The sequence below is a fragment of the Triturus cristatus genome, chromosome 4_1 (genome assembly GCF_964204655.1).
Source record: "Triturus cristatus chromosome 4_1, aTriCri1.1, whole genome shotgun sequence".
NCBI classification, from domain to species: Eukaryota; Metazoa; Chordata; class Amphibia; order Caudata; family Salamandridae; genus Triturus; species Triturus cristatus.
In genome coordinates this window covers 293742149-293756293 of record NC_140585.1, presented here as the reverse complement: position 1 = coordinate 293756293, position 14145 = coordinate 293742149, and the positions used below count along the sequence as shown (strand labels likewise).

The 14145-nt window shown below is 46.4% G+C and overlaps 2 non-coding genes across 2 annotated transcripts; both read right to left on the bottom strand.

Annotated features, from left to right (window-relative positions):
• Positions 1–6966: 6966 nt before the first annotated feature.
• On the bottom strand, positions 6967–7267 carry LOC146854347 (signal recognition particle RNA). The gene has a single exon (XR_014981653.1).
• Positions 7268–12019: 4752 nt separating this feature from the next.
• Positions 12020–12319, bottom strand: LOC146854346 (signal recognition particle RNA). Its single transcript, XR_014959124.1, has one exon.
• Between the last annotated feature and the right edge of the window lie 1826 nt (positions 12320–14145).

The window sequence follows — 14145 nt, the reverse complement described above, 5'->3', positions numbered from 1 at the left end:
ATAAGAAGCTTATCAATGATCGAATGGGTCTGCTGACCTCATTGCGGGAGACATGGACTGCCGACGGTTTGGAACTTGACGACGAGGATTGGGTGTCAGCGGTGGCCTCCCCGAAAGAGGTGGCTATCCCGGCCCGCTTGCGTTTCGTCCAGCTTAAGATACTTCATAGAGTGTACGTCACGGGGCCTGGTTTGATGCGTATGGGGTATTCGGTGGATGGTCTGTGTAAGCGAGGCTGTGGACTACTGGGGACTTTCCTCCATATCCTGTGGGAGTGTCCGGAGGTGACTCGGTTTTGGTGTAGAGTGCATGCGGTGTTAGAAGAAGTCACGCATGTTGCCTTATTGCCGGAGGCACGGAGATGTTTGCTGAATGTCTGGGAGCCGACTGATTACAATGTGATGCAGACGCAGTGGGTGACTCTGGGCTATATGAAAGCGAAGCGTGCAATTGCGCAATTGTGGGGCTCCCAGAGGCCACCAACGGTCTCAGCGTGGAAGGAACACATGGACTGGTGTATGTTCAGAGAGAAAACGGTGTATGTGGCGAGAGGCAAGCCTGGGAAGTGGATTAAGGTGTGGGGTCCCTGGAACTCTTACCGTGGAGGTATTTGCGCCCCGCCCCCGACGCGTGAGATGGATGCTGCCCTGTCTCCTTAGCCCGCGCATTCCTATATGCTCCTGCGACATGCGAATTTGATTTCTTCTGCCTGGCCCCCCCCCCTCTGTCTCCTTGGGTTTGTTTACTCCTTCGAAGCGGGGAGCACATGTTATTGCCATTAATCCCCTCTGCCTTGTGTGTGTGATGTTTTTCGTTTTTTCAAAATATGAAACCTTTCTTTGTTTGCTTATGGACTGCGGCTGCGGCCGGCTGAGTTGATTAGCACTCCAGTAGCTCTTTTGTTGCTTCATCGATGTAATGTTAAGCTGTACCTAGGCTTACTCTGTGCATTAGCGGCCGGCCTGTTGGTTGTAGGCCCATATTTGTATATCTCTGAAACTGTAATAAAGGTTTTTCAAAAAAAACCAACAAAAAATAAGGAAGGTAGGCAATGCAGTCCAAATGAACAAGATAGACCAGCAAATGTAAGCAGTAAAATACTAGCGAGTCTGAGAAAATCCCATGTGAGCACGTAACACTATTCCACACTCCCAATGAAAAAAACAAACTAAAATAAACAAGGTAGTCACCGTGGTCTATGTAGTCCAGATAGTCCAACAGTCTTGGAAATGCTGCCGCTGTGTTCCGCAATATAGCCTTATCAGTCTTCAGCGTAATGACACTGAGAAGACTCACTGCTTCCGGCTCAACGCAAAGTCACGTTGTACAATCTCTGCGTGAAACGTCACAGGTGCCCCTCCGGGAAGAACGTTCCGATGCCGATGCCGAATGAAGTTACCAGAGAGAGCTCGCGGTGTCCTCACTGCTTCCGGCTCAACGCAAAGTCACGTTGCACAATCTCTGCATGAAACGTCACAGGTGCCCCTCCGGGAAGAACGTTCCGATGCCGATGCCGAATGAAGTTACCAGGGAGAGCTCGCGGTGTCCTCGCATCAGAACACTACTCCCAGTCAAAAGGTAACAACTGATGGCCGTTCCTCGTAGATGAGCAACGAGGCATCCAACAGTTCTTTAAATAGTATTACCAATGCGTTTTCTTTAAGCGAGTCGTTGATCTCCGCACACACAACGAAAAATTAGTGTGTGAAAACCAGAACACCCATTTGCTTGCAACGTTGCTCACGACGTAAAATTCCTCCCAGAGTCCCAGAGTCCCAGAGTCCGAAAATTCTTCAATTACAATCCGTAAGGCACCAATAAATGTCATCCGATGTAAAGTTCACAACCAAAAAAAAAAATCGTCCTTGTTCGTGGGTTCGAGGCACAACTTCAACAGTTAAATTGCCCAAACAAAAAGAAATGTTGGAGAATTAATGCTGGGATGCTTGTCTCCAATCAAGCAGAAGTGCCAATCGTCGCCAGTGTAGAAATAAGGTCCTTCCAAGTTTGATAGATGAAAAGGTTTATTCAGTTAAACAGGTCCAGCATTAACGGTCTAGCCAGCAGCACAGCTCCTCAAGTAATGAACACATAACCCCCCAACATTCCATGACATACCCAAGGTTCTTTCAATAACATTCCTGGCTAGATTACAACAGCCACCTTGCCCGTCAAACACTGCAGCTGTCCTAATGATTAAATGCATTCCATAAGTAAGGATAATGATAAAGTAAGGTGGAATGAATTGATGGTTTCCCAACCATGTTTCAAGAAAATCAATTTCACTATCCTTCAAAGAAAGGAAAAAATGTCTCATCAAGAAGCAGTGTGAATATGGGAAGGGCCTTTAAAAAAGATGTGGAGTTTCCTAAAGTAAAAAAGAGGGTTGAACTGATTGAAGGGAGAGAGGAAGTAGGGTCGGAAAGATTGTGACGGGGAAGTGAATACAACATAAATACTAGTATTTAGAGAGTGAGAGACAGGTAGAGGGACAGAAGGGAAAGGAGAGTGAGAGTGAGAGTGAGAGAGAAGAGCCTGGTTAGGGCTGAGTTTCTCTTTATCTGCCAGTGACTCCCTGTAGAAGCTTGCCGGCACAATTTAGGCTGTCCTGTAGGCATCCCTTGTTATGCCGAGCCAGCCAATATTGAGAAAAATAGCATGGGTCACAATGATGGAACTCGTCTACAACATCGGAAGTTTTCAAGTGGTATGGAGTGGGAGGGCTAGAAGAGTTACCATAAAGAATGAATACGCGTCATTCTGTTCTCTAGCCTCAACAGCTGCAAGAGAGGAACTCCTGCTGGCCAAGAAGACCAATGTCAGTTCAGCTTGAACAGGTGAAAGCATGCCTGATTCTGCAAAGGTATGAGATTACACTTTTGCGTCAGAGGTGGTCACGGGCTATTGCACATTAGGAAACCGTTTATTGAGGTCCAGTTGGATTACTCTATCTTCTACCACCTCAAAATCAGCTGCTCATGCAGTGTTCTATACCGATGAGCTATTTTGGTCCTCCCTGCCCCTTCCAGCTAGTGGGTCCCCTGACTAGGGAAAGTGATTCGAACAGATTTGCATATCTTTTCATAGGAGACTTCTTGACTTATTTTATACTGTGCCAAATCAAGGTAGATTGAGTAATGATCTTGACAGACCTATATTGGAGAACTGCAGTGTGAGAAAGTGGCTCTGTATATACTGTTCCCAAATAGATACAGGGTGTACAGAGTCCACAGTCCCCAGAGGTTTGGCAGAGGCTAAAGTTAGATATAACCTTACTCTCTAAAGTGGTAGCTTGGTCGAGCAGTAAGGCAGTATCAGAGGACAGTGTAAAGCATTTGTTGCACACACTCAGTCAGCAAATGGTCTCACACACTCAATAACTGAACTCTAGGCCAATGGTTTATCTACAAAAAATATATGCTTGTTTTATTTTAGAACCAACAATAGGTATTAAAATATACTTTCTCAGAATGAGATGCTTTATATAAATACTTTTGCAATATGCAATTGACTTTTGTAGAAAGTTACAAGTGGTTGCAATAGGCAACAAAATTTTAAACACAATAATGCATTGAGCTCAATGGAAGTTTCAAGTTATTTGCAACAGATTACTTTTAGGATTACTTTTGGAGTTCCAGGACTGGATCCTAGATTAAGTCCTGGGTCAGTACTTGGAATCAAGTGATAAAAGTCGACTTAATTACTGTGATGATTTTTAGACAATATTTTGCTATTTTAAAAGTTGACAGAAAATATTTCATAGAAAACAGTCAAAGATTCCCTATGGCAGAAAATTCAAGTTGCAGGTATAGTATGTTCTCGTTACTTTTGTAATCCAGAACTGGGTGCCTAGACTCAGTACTGGGACCTTTATCCAAAACAGGTAAGTAATTACGTTTTCAGAAATTATACGATTTTTAAAGAATATTTAAAGTTTGCAGAAATTGACACTTAGAAGAAATTTCACAGAAAAACAGTCAATGATTTCCTATGGGAGAAAATTGGGTTACTGGTAAGTACAGTTGTAAGTATTTTTCAGAGTCAGTGCTGGGCACCAAGATCCAGCACTGGGAGCTCACCTAATAGCAGGTGAGTATTTTCATTTCGTTACTCGGCTGATTTTTGGTGAATATTTTAAGTTTTGAAAAGTCCACACTTAGAAGAAATTTCAGGAAAAACCAGTCAATGTTACCCTATGGAGAAGATTGAGTTATCGGTTTAAAGGTAAGTACTCGACTGGCAGAGTTAAGGTTCTGGGCATAGACTCAGGCGTCTCCCAGGGTCAGGTAGGTACAGTTGGTTCACCCTCAGCGGCACAAGGGCGGCCGGGTGCAGAGAGAGTTAGGCCCAATGTTATCCTATGAGAGGTAGGGGGGCCTTGGTTGGTGGCTGCTGACTAGCAGGCCACGTGGCTGTGGGAGCTGGGCTCCTGGTCACTTATTCAGGGCAAGTGGGGAAGTAGATAGATGTAGAGGTTGCACTGCCAGGGCCACTCGGGCGGCTGGGTGCAGGGTGCTTGTGAGCATTCGGGCGCTCAATTGATTTGAATGGGAAATCTCTGGTTTAGAAAAAGACTGCAAGCTCGGGGACGAAGATTCTTCAGGTGCCACCACCACTTCGAGAGGTAAGTTGGGTAGTTGGAGGATAGGTAGGTACCCCGGGATTGGGCACAGGGGGCCGCGGGGCGCCGGGTGCAGGGATACCTTTTGGTGTCGGGAAATCTTACCCTCTGTTGATCGCGGTTGCGGGGGCACCTGGTTCTGAGGCTGCAGGCTTCTTCAGGAGTGTCGAGGGAGGTCCTTGGGTGCCGGACTCGGGGTCACAGTCGCCGTGGGGTCGTCCTTGTGGTCTTTGTTCACTCTGGCACAGGCCAGGCTTGGTGGGTGCAGAGTGTGAAGGGTTCGCGGTTCCGGGCTGCTGCCAGGGATTAGAAGAAGATTTGAGTAGAGCCTCTACTCATGGGAATCCCACGGGTTTAGAGTCAAAAGGTAGGCAGGTCCTCCAGGGTTTGTGAGGTTGCTGGCCACAAGAGATGCCGGGTTGGAGCAGGAGCAGGTTCGAGGGTCGACAGGCCGGTAGGGCTGGGGCCAAAGCAGTTGGTGTCTTCCTCTTCTTAGCAGCTGCATGGCAGGTCTTCTTTCTTCTAGCTCTTCTTCGGATTTCGGAATCTGGAATCTGGGGAAGGAAGGTTCAGGGTGCCCCTAAATACTAGATTTAGGGGCGTTACAGGTAGGTGGAGGGTAGGGACCAATGGGTCCCTGTCCTGTGGTGGGTACAGCCCCTATCCTGCCTCTCTCCTGTGGGAGGAGGGCAGTAGCCTAGTCCTTATTGGGCAGAGCTTTCCATCTTCAAGATGGCGAGAGCCCGGAGATGTGCTTCACCTCGCCTCCCCCACCTGAGGGGTGGGGTTGGCAGGCTGGCACATCCCCTATCCTTATTTGGGGTTTCCGGCCAAGCTTCCTGCCAGAGTGGGGGGTTGCAGTGGCCTGGGGAAACTCACAGAGGCGGCATGCCTTTGAAGCTTCCCCCTGCCCATCCTGGGGGAGGAGATTTAGCACCTCGCCCAGGATGTGCATTGTTGCAGGCCCAGGAGAGCAGGGGCTCTCCTACCCATGGGTCCAGCAACATGTCTGCAGTGTGGCAGCCTGGGCAGTCTCAGAACAGACATGGGTTGTAGGCTAGGTTTTAGGGGGCATCTCTAAGATGCCCTCTGGGGGGCTTGGTACATTAAATCCCACACTGGCATCAGTGTGGGTTTAATGTGCTGAGAAGTTTGATACCAAACTTCTCAGTCTTCAGTGTTGCCATTATGGTGCTGGGAAGTTCGTGTTTGACGAGCTCTCAGCACCATGTACTCTTAAATGGCAGCACTGCACTTACAGTGCCCAGGAATGTACCTGGGTACTGTAGGGGCACAGGGCTCCTGCTCCTGTGCCCACACCATTGGTATAGGGCACCCAGCTAGAGGGGTGGCTGATGGATGCCATGGCAGTGTAGGTGGTGGGCATGGCACACAGGGATGTGTGCCATGTCGACTCTTTGTTTTGTCTTGTACCCAGACACCCAGCCTGCAAGGGCAGTGTGTGTGTGTAAGGGTACAGGGCCTCTAAGGGTGGCACAATGAGTGCTGCAGCCCTTAGAGGCCTTCCCTAGTCAGAAGGCCCTGGGTACCCAGGGTACCATTTACCAGGGGCTGACATGTGTCCAGGGTGTGCCAATTTGTGTTTTGTGTTTTTAGGGAAGGAACATAGGCCCTGGGCACCTGATTGGCAGGAGTCCAGGGCACACTCAGTCAAAGTACATTCAGCAATTCAGCAAAACGTGGGGGCATACCATGCAAGAAAGATGGCACTTTCTCACATGCAGCGCCTGTCAACCTTCTCCTTATGCTGAGATTTTTAAACAACATCAACATTTAAAAGTATTAAACCGGTAAGAGTTAGCTGGAGTAAGGCCAGAGGCTCCAACGTTTGGGAGTTGCACAGCCCTCAGTCTTTTCATGTTTCGCTCAAAGAGTGAAGGGCCCTGTAATTTCTCCTTCTCATTCACATATGAAAAGAATGAGGGCTAATCAAAAAATGAATTAGAGCTGGACGTAGAAATGCAGCAGAAGGGCCAGCAAGCGCATTTCTAAGTTGCTCTATGAAGGATGCTTTTGTACTTGACAGATCAGTTTAATCCTACAGGTGCTCTAAAAGGAAGAATGCATTTGAGTCCTCCTTGCTGAAAATCACACAGCCATTTATTCTAGGTTGCACTGAGTTTTCAGTCCTCTCCGCCTGCTAGCTTGTTGTTGCAATATGTCTCAATTCTGGAGAATTGTCTGCTATGCTGAAATGCGTGGCCCAGTTCAAATGTTCATCATATTTCCTGGAAAAATATCAAAAGGAAAACAAAGATTTGGTTTTGGGAAAATAATTTATTACACCTTGTAAAAATCAAAACTTTCACATTTGAGTCAAAAAAGAGAGGCTAGGTCTCACTATTTTGCTCAGGCTGTTTCACACGTACTGCTCACAGGTGCTGTCCTGCTACCAATGGGCATGGAAGCATTTGGCCTGCTCTGTTTCCAGCCTGGGTCGGTGCACCTCTCGTTACACAACCTGAAATTCTAGAGCTCCCTCTAGAACACCATATTGATGCCCAATGCAGCATAGACACCTGATCAACACAGCTGAGTGCAGCCCAGAACCCCTGAGCTCAAGCAATCCACAAGCCTCTGCCTCCCAAGTAACTAGGACAACAGGCACACGCCACCTTGCCCGGCAAACACTGCAGCTGTCCTAATGATGAAATGCATTCCATAAGTAAGGATAATGATAAAGTAAGGTGGAATGAATTGATGGTTTACCAACCATGTTTCAAGAAAATCAACTTCACTATCATTTAAAGAAAGGAAAAAAATGTCTTATCAAGAAGCAGTGTGAATATGGGAAGGGCCTTTAAAAAAGATGTGGAGTTTCCTAAAGTAAAAAAGAGGGTTGAACTGATTGAAGGGAGAGAGGAAGTAGGGTCGGAAAGATTGTGACGGGGAAGTGAATACAACATAAATACTAGTATTTAGAGAGTGAGAGACAGGTAGAGGGACAGAAGGGAAAGAAGAGTGAGAGTGAGAGAGAAGAGCCAGGTTAGGGCTGAGTTTCTCTTTATCTGCCAGTGACTCCCTGTAGAAGCTTGCCGGCACAATTTAGGCTGTCCTGTAGGCATCCCTTGTTATGCCGAGCCAGCCAATATTGAGAAAAATAGCATGGGTCACAATGATGGAATTCGTCTGCAACATCGGAAGTTTTAAAGTGGTATGGAGTGGGAGGGCTAGAAGAGTTACCATAAAGAATGAATACGCGTCATTCTGTTCTCTAGCCTCAACAGCTGCAAGAGAGGAACTCCTGTTGGCCAAGAAGACCAATGTCAGTTCAGCTTGAACAGGTGAAAGCATGCATGATTCTGCAAAGGTATGAGATTACACTTTTGCGTCAGAGGTGGTCAGGGCTATTGCACATTAGGAAACCGTTTATTGAGGTGCAGTTGGATTACTCTATCTTCTACCACCTCAAAATCAGCTGCTCATGCAGTGTTCTATACCGATGAGCTATTTTGGTCCTCCCTGCCCCTTCCAGCTAGTGGGTCCCCTGAATAGGAAAAGTGATTCAAACAGATTTGCATATCTTTTCATAGGAGACTTCTTGACTTATTTTATACTGTGCCAAATCAAGGTAGATTGAGTAATGATCTTGACAGACCTATATTGGAGAACTGCAGTGTGAGAAAGTGGCTCTGTATATACTGTTCCCAAATAGATACAGGGTGTACAGAGTCCACAGTCCCCAGAGGTTTGGCAGAGGCTAAAGTTAGATATAACCTTACTCTCTAAAGTGGTAGCTTGGTCGAGCAGTAAGGCAGTATCAGAGGACAGTGTAAAGCATTTGTTGCACACACTCAGTCAGCAAATGGTCTCACACACTCAATAACTGAACTCTAGGCCAATGGTTTCTCTACAAAAAATATATGCTTGTTTTATTTTAGAACCAACAATAGGTATTAAAATATACTTTCTCAGAATGAGATGCTTTATATAAATACGTTTGCAATATGCAATTGACTTTTGTAGAAAGTTACAAGTGGTTGCAATAGGCAACAACATTTTAAACACAATAATGCATTGAGCTCAATGGAAGTTTCAAGTTATTTGCAACAGATTACTTTTAGGATTACTTTTGGAGTTCCAGGACTGGATCCTAGATTCAGCCCTGGGTCAGTACTTGGAATCAAGTGATAAAAGTCGACTTAATTACTGTGATGATTTTTAGACAATATTTTGCTATTTTAAAAGTTGATAGAAAATATTTCATAGAAAACAGTCAATGATTCCCTATGGCAGAAAATTCAAGTTGCAGGTATAGTATGTTCTTGTTACTTTTGTAATCCAGTACTGGGTGCCTAGACTCAGTACTGGGACCTTTATCCAAAACAGGTAAGTAATTACGTTTTCAGAAATTATACGCTTTTTAAAGAATATTCAAAGTTTGCAGAAATTGACACTTAGAAGAAATTTCACAGAAAAACAGTCAATGATTTCCTACGGGAGAAAATTGGGTTACTGGTAAGTACAGTTGTAAGTATTTTTCAGAGTCAGTGCTGGGCACCAAGATCCAGCACTGGGAGCTTACCTAATAGCAGGTGAGTATTTTCGTTTTCGTTACTCGGCTGATTTTTGGTGAATATTTTAAGTTTTGAAAAGTCCACACAGAAGAAATTTCAGGAAAAACCAGTCAATGTTACCCTATGGAGAAGATTGAGTTATCGGTTTAAAGGTAAGTACTCGACTGGCAGAGTTAAGGTTCTGGGCATAGACTCAGGCGTCTCCCAGGGTCAGGTAGGTACAGTTGGTTCACCCTCAGCGGCACAAGGGCGGCCGGGTGCAGAGAGTTAGGCCCAATGTTATCCTATGAGAGGTAGGAGGGTCTTGGTTGGTGGCTGCTGACTAGCAGGCCACGTGGCTGTGGGAGCTGGGCTCCTGGTCACTTACTCAGGGCAAGTGGGGAAGTAGATAGATATAGAGGTTGCACTGCCAGGGCCACTCGGGCGGCTGGGTGCAGGGTGCTTTTGAGCATTCAGTCGCTCAATTGATTTGAATGGGAAATCTCTGGTTTAGAAAAAGACTGCAAGCTCGGGGATGAAGATTCTTCAGGTGCCACCACCACTTCGAGAGGTAAGTTGGGTAGTTGGAGGATAGGTAGGTACCCCGGGATTGGGCACAGGGGGCCGCGGGGCGCCGGGTGCAGGGGTACCTTTTGGTGTCGGGAAATCTTACCCTCTGTTGATCGCGGTTGGGGGGGCACCTGGTTCTAAGGCTGCAGGCTTCTTCAGGAGTGTCAAGGGAGGTCCTTGGGTGCCGGACTCGGGGTCACAGTCGCCGTGGGGTCGTCCTTGTGGTCTTTGTTCACTCAGGCACAGGCCAGGCTTGGTGGGTGCAGAGTGTGAAGGGTTTGCGGTTCCGGGCTGCTGCCAGGGATTAGAAGTAGATTTGAGTAGAGCCTCTACTCATGGGAGTCCCAGGGGTTTAGAGTCAAAAGGTAGCCAGGTCCTCCAGGGTTTGTGAGGTTGCTGGCCACAAGAGATGCCGGGTTGGAGCAGGAGCAGGTTCGAGGGTCGACAGGCCGGTAGGGCTGGGGCCAAAGCAGTTGGTGTCTTCCTCTTCTTAGCAGCTGCAGGGCAGGTCTTCTTTCTTCTAGCTCTTCTTCGGATTTCGGAATCTGGAATCTGGGGAAGGAAGGTTCAGGGTGCCCCTAAATACTAGATTTAGGGGCGTTACAGGTAGGTGAAGGGCAGGGACCAATGGGCCCCTGTCCTGGGGTGGGTACACCCCCTATCCTGCCTCTCTCCTGTGGGAGGAGGGCAGTAGCCTAGTCCTTATTGGGCAGGGCTTTCCATCTTCAAGATGGCGAGAGCCCGGAGATGTGCTTCACCTCGCCTCCCCCACCTGAGGGGTGGGGTTGGCAGGCTGGCACATCCCCTGTCCTTATTTGGGGTTTCCGGCCAAGCTTCCCGCCAGAGTGGAGGGTTGCAGTGGCCTGGGGAAGCTCACAGAGGCGGCATTCCTTTGAAGATTCCCCCTGCCCATCCTGGGGGAGGAGATTTAGCACCTCGCCCAGGATGTGCATTGTTGCAGGCCCAGGAGAGCAGGGGCTCTCCTACCCAGGGGTCCAGCAACATGTCTGCAGTGTGGCAGCCTGGGCAGTCTCAGAACAGACATGGGTTGTAGGCTAGGTTTTAGGGGGCATCTCTAAGATGCCCTCTGGGGGGCTTGGTACATTAAATCCCACACTGGCATCAGTGTGGGTTTAATGTGCTGAGAAGTTTGATACCAAACTTCTCAGTCTTCAGTGTTGCCATTATGGTGCTGGGAAGTTCGTGTTTGACGAGCTCTCAGCACCATGTACTCTTAAATGGCAGCACTGCACTTACAGTGCCCAGGAATGTACCTGGGTACTGTAGGGGCACAGGGCTCCTGCTCCTGTGCCCACACCATTGGTATAGGGCACCCAGCTAGAGGGGTGGCTGATGGATGCCACGGCAGTGTAGGTGGTGGGCATGGCACACAGGGATGTGTGCCATGTCGACTCTTTGTTTTGTCTTGTACCCAGACACCCAGCCTGCAAGGGAAGTGTGTGTGTGTAAGGGTACAGGGCCTCTAAGGGTGGCACAATGAGTGCTGCAGCCCTTAGAGGCCTTCCCTAGTCAGAAGGCCCTGGGTACCCAGGGTACCATTTACCAGGGGCTGACATGTGTCCAGGGTGTGCCAATTTGTGTTTTGTGTTTTTAGGGAAGGAACATAGGCCCTGGGCACCTGATTGGCAGGAGTCCAGGGCACACTCAGTCAAAGTACATTCAGCAATTCAGCAAAACGTGGGGGCATACCATGCAAGAAAGATGGCACTTTCTCACATGCAGCGCCTGTCAACCTTCTCCTTATGCTGAGATTTTTAAACAACATCAACATTTAAAAGTATTAAACCGGTAAGAGTTAGCTGGAGTAAGGCCAGAGGCTCCAACGTTTGGGAGTTGCACAGCCCTCAGGCTTTTCATGTTTCGCTCAAAGAGTGAAGGGCCCTGTAATTTCTCCTTCTCATTCACATATGAAAAGAATGAGGGCTAATCAAAAAATGAATTAGAGCTGGACGTAGAAATGCAGCAGAAGGGCCAGCAAGCGCATTTCTAAGTTGCTCTATGAAGGATGCTTTTGTACTTGACAGATCAGTTTAATCCTACAGGTGCTCTAAAAGGAAGAATGCATTTGAGTCATCCTTGCACTGAGTTTTCAGTCCTCTCCGCCTGCTAGCTTGTTGTTGCAATATGTCTCAATTCTGGAGAATTGTCTGCTATGCTGAAATGCTTGGCCCAGTTCAAATGTTCATCATATTTCCTGGAAAAATATCAAAAGGAAAACAAAGATTCGGTTTTGGGAAAATAATTTATTACACCTTGTAAAAATCAAAACTTTCACTTTTGAGTCAAAAAAGAGAGGCTAGGTCTCACTATTTTGCTCAGGCTGTTTTACACATACTGCTCACAGGTGCTGTCCTGCTACCAACGGGCATGGAAGCTTTGGCCTGCTCTGTTTCCAGCCTGGGTCAGTGCACCTCTCGTTACACAACCTGAAATTCTAGAGCTCCCTCTAGAACACCATATTGATGCCCAATGCAGCATGGACACCTGATCAACACAGCTGAGTGCAGCCCAGAACCCCTGAGCTCAAGCAATCCACAAGCCTCTGCCTCCCAAGTAACTAGGACAACAGGCACACGCCACCTTGCCCGGCAAACACTGCAGCTGTCCTAATGATGAAATGCATTCCATAAGTAAGGATAATGATAAAGTAAGGTGGAATGAATTGATGGTTTACCAACCATGTTTCAAGAAAATCAACTTCACTATCCTTCAAAGAAAGGAAAAAAATATCTTATCAAGAAGCAGTGTGAATATGGGAAGGGCCTTTAAAAAAGATGTGGAGATTCCTAAAGTAAAAAAGAGGGTTGAACTGATTGAAGGGAGAGAGGAAGTAGGGTCGGAAAGATTGTGACGGGGAAGTGAATACAACATAAATACTAGTATTTAGAGAGTGAGAGACAGGTAGAGGGACAGAAGGGAAAGGAGAGTGAGAGTGAGAGAGAAGAGCCAGGTTAGGGCTGAGTTTCTCTTTATCTGCCAGTGACTCCCTGTAGAAGCTTGCCGGCACAATTTAGGCTGTCCTGTAGGCATCCCTTGTTATGCCGAGCCAGCCAATATTGAGAAAAATAGCATGGGTCACAATGATGGCACTCGTCTGCAACATCGGAAGTTTTAAAGTGGTATGGAGTGGGAGGGCTAGAAGAGTTACCATAAAGAATGAATACACGTCATTCTGTTCTCTAGCCTCAACAGCTGCAAGAGAGGAACTCCTGCTGGCCAAGAAGACCAATGTCAGTTCAGCTTGAGCAGGTGAAAGCATGCCTGATTCTGCAAAGGTATGAGATTACACTTTTGCGTCAGAGGTGGTCACGGGCTATTGCACATTAGGAAACCGTTTATTGAGGTGCAGTTGGATTACTCTATCTTCGACCACCTCAAAATCAGCTGCTCATGCAGTGTTCTATACCGATGAGCTATTTTGATCCTCCCTGCCCCTTCCAGCTAGTGGGTCCCCTGACTAGGGAAAGTGATTCAAACAGATTTGCATATCTTTTCATAGGAGACTTCTTGACTTCTTTTATACTGTGCAAATCAAGGTAGATTGAGTAATGATCTTGACAGACCTATATTGGAGAACTGCAGTGTGAGAAAGTGGCTCTGTATATACTGTTCCCAAATAGATACAGGGTGTACAGAGTCCACAGTCCCCAGAGGTTTGGCAGAGGCTAAAGTTAGATATAACCTTACTCTCTAAAGTGGTAGCTTGGTCGAGCAGTAAGGCAGTATCAGAGGACAGTGTAAAGCATTTGTTGCACACACTCAGTCAGCAAATGGTCTCACACACTCAATAACTGAACTCTAGGCCAATGGTTTATCTACAAAAAATATATGCTTGTTTTATTTTAGAACCAACAATAGGTATTTAAATATACTTTCTCAGAATGAGATGCTTTATATAAATACGTTTGCAATATGCAATTGACTTTTGTAGAAAGTTACAAGTGGTTGCAATAGGCAACAACATTTTAAACACAATAATGCATTGAGCTCAATGGAAGTTTCAAGTTATTTGCAACAGATTACTTTTAGGATTACTTTTGGAGTTCCAGGACTGGATCCTAGATTCAGCCCTGGGTCAGTACTTGGAATCAAGTGATAAAAGTCGACTTAATTACTGTGATGATTTTTAGACAATATTTTGCTATTTTAAAAGTTGATAGAAAATATTTCATAGAAAACAGTCAATTATTCCCTATGGCAGAAAATTCAAGTTGCAGGTATACTATGTTCTCGTTACTTTTGTAATCCAGTACTGGGTGCCTAGACTCAGTACTGGGACCTTTATCCAAAACAGGTAAGTAATTACGTTTTCAGAAATTATACGATTTTTAAAGAATATTCAAAGTTTGCAGAAATTGACACTTAGAAGAAATTTCACAGAAAAACAGTCAATGATTTCCTACGGGAGAAAATTGG